Here is a 4,965-nt window from a genome sequence, read left to right on the forward strand (position 1 = left end):
AGCATCACCTATATTGAGAGTAATTAACAGTACCTCTGTATTCATGAGAGGCTTTAAGATTAAGAAGGATATGTTTTTTGCTACCAAAAATTTATAATCTGAACTTAAAACATGGACAATCAATGGAAAACCCCAATTGAGAGACATTATACAAAACAAGAACTAATCCTCGTCAAAAATATCAGTGTCAAGGAAAGAAAGACTGAATAACGATTTCAGATTAGAGGAGGTAAGATATTTTATTGGATTTCAATCTTGGACCAGAGGGGCTGAAAATGCTATGCCTAGAATAGTGAATCATGTTAATATCTCCTGATTTTGGTAATTATACTGAAAATAAAGTAGTGAATATCCTTGTTCTTGGAAATAATAAACAGTTTAGGGATAAGCTGGCCTTATGGTTGCACTTAACTCTTACGTGGTCCAGAGAAAATTAACAAAATATATACAGAGAAAAAGAAATGATAAAGCAAACATGAAAAAAATTGGTAAAGTGTATATACTAGTATTGTTTATAATTCCTGATACTTATCTGAAATTTTGAATTACTTTAGAATAAAAAGTAAGAAAAACAAAAAGGCAGAGAAATATTGAAGAAAAAACTCAGTGAAGTAGGGACAAGCATAGAAGCCTACTCCGAATTCACTTCAGATAAATAACTCCAGTTTTCATTGTTATCCAGCTCTGACCTTTCCACCACACTTTAGTCCTTTACAGACTGTCATTAAGAATGGAGGTGGGGGGGGGGCTTCCCTGGTGGCGCAGTGGTTGAGAATGTGTCTGCCAATGCAGGGGACACGGGTTTGAGCCCTGGTCCGGGAAGATCCCACATGCCGCGGAGCAACTAAGCCTGTGTGCCACAACTACTGAGCCTGCACTGTAGAGCCTGAAGCCTCTGCGCCTAGAGCCCGTGCTCTGCAACAACAGAAGCCACCACAATGAGAAGCCCGTGCACCGCAGTGATGAGTAGCCCCTGCTCACCGCAACGAGAGAAAAGCCCGCGCGCAGCAACGAAGACCCAACACAGCCATAAATAAATAAATTTACATATAAAAAAACAGAATGGAGGGGAACCAATCATGGGTCACAGAGTTCATCCTGGTGGGATTCCAGCTCAGTGAAGACATAGAATTTTTCCTCTTCGTTATCTTCTTCCTATTTTATATCTTCAACCTGCTGGCAAATGGCATGATCTTGGGACTCATTTGCCTAGACCCCAGACTGCACTCCCCCATGTAGTCCTTCCTTTCTCATCTGGCCATCACTGACGTATCCTATGCTTCCAGCAATTTACCCAATATGCTGGAAAACCTAGTGAAACACAAGAAACTATCTCCTATTTCTCATGCGCCAAGCAGATGGTTTTCTATTGGCTTTTGCTTCCGTAGAGCACCTGACTTTGGTGGTGATGTCCAGTGACAGGTATGTGGCATCTGCCATTCCCTCCAGTACACTGTCATCATGAACTGGAGAGCGTGCACGTTCCTGGCCATCATTTGCTGGCCACGTGGCTTTTCCCTGGCCCTAGTACAAGAAAGTCTCTTTCTAAGGCTGCCCTTCTGTGGGCCGCAGAAGGTGAACCACTTCTTCTGTGAAATCTGATCTGTCCTCAAAGTGACCTGTGGTGAAACCTGGATCAATGAAATTTTCCTCTTTGCTGACGGTGTGTTTATCTTAACTGCGCCCCTTTCCCTGATGCTGGTCTCCTACGTACGCATCCTCTGGGCCATCCTGAAGATCCAGTCAGAGGAGGGCCACAAGAAAGCCTCTTTCACCTGCTCCTCCCACCTGTGTGTGGTTGGGTTCTACTTTGGCATCGCCATGATGGTTTATATGGTCCCCGGCAATAGTCAATGAGAGGAGCAGCTGAAGATCCTTTTCCTGTTTTACACTGTCTTCAACCCATTGCTCAACCCCCTCATCTACAGTGTAAGGGATGCTCAAGTGAAGGCTGCTTTCCACAGAGTATTGCAGAAAAGTAGAACAATATGGCACAAGGCACAATTATAGTTTAGTGAATTTTTCCCCTAGAGCTCAAGAAAATTTTCCAACAAAATACATGACTTAAGGATGAGAATTATCTAAGAGTAACATCACAAAGATGGGAGAATAGGAATCCCCAAGCCCCCCCTTCCTCCATGAAGAGGACATAATATAGATCAAATTGCCTTCCAGAGAACACCAGAAACCACATAGGAGTCTGCAGCACCCCAGACTAGCACAAAGCCAAGAAGAGAGAGAGTGAAGCTTTTAGGCAAAGTTATGGCATTTTATTGCCATATCCACCTCGGCTCCCTGACCCACTGTGTTAGGATCTGGAGAAAATTCCCAACTCCCAGCTCTTTGTCAAGAGGGAAAGAGAAGAGTAGACCGTGCCTACTACATTCTAGCTTTTCGGGTGGTGGTGGAGCCTGCGAGCATGATTTCTGTCATGCCTGACTCTGAGCCCTGATGGGAATGGGAGTAATGGCAGTTTGGACTCCATGTTTCGACCACTGAGAAACATAGCAAGCACCCAACTTTTTACAGTAATACAGAGATTTTTGAAGTTTTACAATTCTAATAGATGTGCAGTGGTATCTCATTCTTGTTTTAATAGAAAATTCCCTGATGACATGTGATGTTGAGTGTGTTTGCAAGTGCTTCCTTGCCACCTGTATATTTTTTTGGTGAGGTGTCTCTACATTTTTGCCCATTTTTATGTAATAAACTTTATTTTTTAGAGTAATTTTAGATTCACAGCAAAATTAAGTGGCAAGTACAGAGATAACCAATATACCCCCTGCCTCCACACATGCAAAACCTCCCCCATTATCACCATCTCCCCACAGAGTGGCACCTTCATTATCATTCATCCACCTGCATTGACACATCATCACCCGCAGTCCACACCTTACATAAGTTTTCACTCATGGTGTTGTATATTCTCTATGTTTGCACGAGTGTATAATTATGTGCATCCACTGTTATACTATCATAAAGAGTAGTATCACTGCCCTAAAAAATCACCTCTTCTTCCTCCCTCATTACTAATCCCTGGCAACCACTGATCTCTTAATTGCCTCCATAGTTTTGGTTTTTCAGAATGTCATATAGTTAGAATTATAAAGTGTGTAGTTTTTTCACATTGACTCCCTTCACTCAGTCGTATGGATTTAAGTTTCTTCTATGTCTTTTTTTATACGCTTGATAGTTCATTTCTTTTTAGTGCAAAATAAGATTCTGTCGTCTTGATGCACCACAGTTTATCCATTTGCCAACTGACGGACCACTTGAGTGCTTTCAAATTTAGGCAATTATGAATTTAACTGCTTTAAACATCTCTCTACAGGTTTTTATGTAAACTTACGTTTTCAGATCTTTTGGATAAATACCTAGTAGTGCAATTGGTATATCATAGATTAGAGTATGTTTATTTTTTTAAGAAGTTGTCAAACTGCCTTTCAAGGTGGCTGTACCATTTTGCAATGAATGAAACTGAATTCCCCCCAGCAGTATATGAAAGTTCCTGTTGATTCACATCCAAATCAGTGTGTGGTGTTGTAAATATTCTGAATTTAGCCATTCTACTAGGCATGTAGTGATATTTCATTGTTGTTTTAATTTGCATTTCCCTGATGACAAAGATATGTGGCATCTTTTCATATGCTTATTTGCCATCTGTCTATCTTCTTTGAATAGATGTCTGTTAGGGTTTTGGCTTTAAGTGTTCTTTGTATATTTTGGAATCAAGTCATTTTTCCTATATGAGGAAAGATTGTCTCCAGTATGTGTATTGACTTTTTATATTCTTACCAGTGCCCTTCACAGAGCAACAGTTTTTAAATTTAATTAAATACAATTTATCAACTTCATTTTTAGAGTTGTTGATTTTCAGTTCAGGGTTGTCATTTTGTATTTTGGAGGGAGGAAGAGTGGATACTTGTTCTAAATCTCTTATGTTTCACCCTGAGGCGAGACTTAACAGTGCATATTGAAAGGTAATCATATGAGTAAGGCTTACAAATAACTCTCCTACTCTACAGCACAGGAGCTCGGTAGACTGAATGATGCTTTTACATCCCTTATTAACTTACACGAAATTAGTAGTTGAATCTACAGCTGGGAACAGAGAAAGGGTGAATAAATGCCAATTAAAGGAAATTTCTGAGAGCCTGAATTTGCCTATATTTACTGGGAAATAAGTCCAAATGAGAAATAACAGATAAGGACCATATCCCAATTATCCAGTAGAAGAAAAAAAAAGAACCAAACAAAATTAAGTGTTTATTGCCAGTAGGTGCACTGCAAGAAACACTAAACAAAATATTTTTCCCACCTGAAAGAAACGCTCCCTGATGGTAATGGGCATAATTATTTTCTCTGAGATTTGAGAATACCTTCTCTTTGGTTTTCAGAAGTGTGACTATAATATCCCCAAGCGATGTTTTGGTTACACTTATCCTGCCTCTGATTTGCTGAGTTGTCTGCATTCATGGGATCATAACTTTCATCATGCTGGGAAATACTCCAAAATAATTCCCTCAAAGTTTGCATTTGTGCCATTATAGTTTTTAATTTTAGTTTTATTGAGATATAATTGACGTACAGCTCTGTGATATAGAGCATAATGATTTGACTTACATACAAAGTGAATTTTTTTATCACAATAAGTTTAGTAAACATCCATCATCTCATAGAGATAAAAAATGGAAGAAACAGAAAAAAAATTTTTCCTTGTGATGGGAACTCTTAGAATTTACTCTCTAAACAACTTTCATATATACTATAGAGCAGTGTTAATTATATTTATTATATTGTACATTACATCCTTAGTACTTATTTATCCTAGAACCGGAAGTTTGTAACTTCTGACTGCCTTCACCCAATTCCCCCAGTCCCCACCAGCCCATACGGTAACGACAAACCTGATCTCTTGTTCTGTGAGTTTGGTTAGTTGGTTGTTTTTGAAGTATAATTGACCTA

General features: G+C 39.3%; 1 pseudogene across 1 annotated transcript; it reads left to right on the forward strand.

The window, feature by feature from the left end:
- Nucleotides 1-1,062: 1,062 nt before the first annotated feature.
- Nucleotides 1,063-2,010, forward strand: LOC307191766 (olfactory receptor 2A2-like; annotated as a pseudogene). The gene has a single exon. The product of its transcript is annotated as an olfactory receptor 2A2-like (transcript).
- The last annotated feature ends 2,955 nt before the right edge of the window (nt 2,011-4,965 follow it).

The sequence above is a fragment of the Stenella coeruleoalba genome, assembly GCF_951394435.1.
Source record: "Stenella coeruleoalba genome assembly, chromosome: 9".
NCBI classification, from domain to species: domain Eukaryota; kingdom Metazoa; phylum Chordata; class Mammalia; order Artiodactyla; family Delphinidae; genus Stenella; species Stenella coeruleoalba.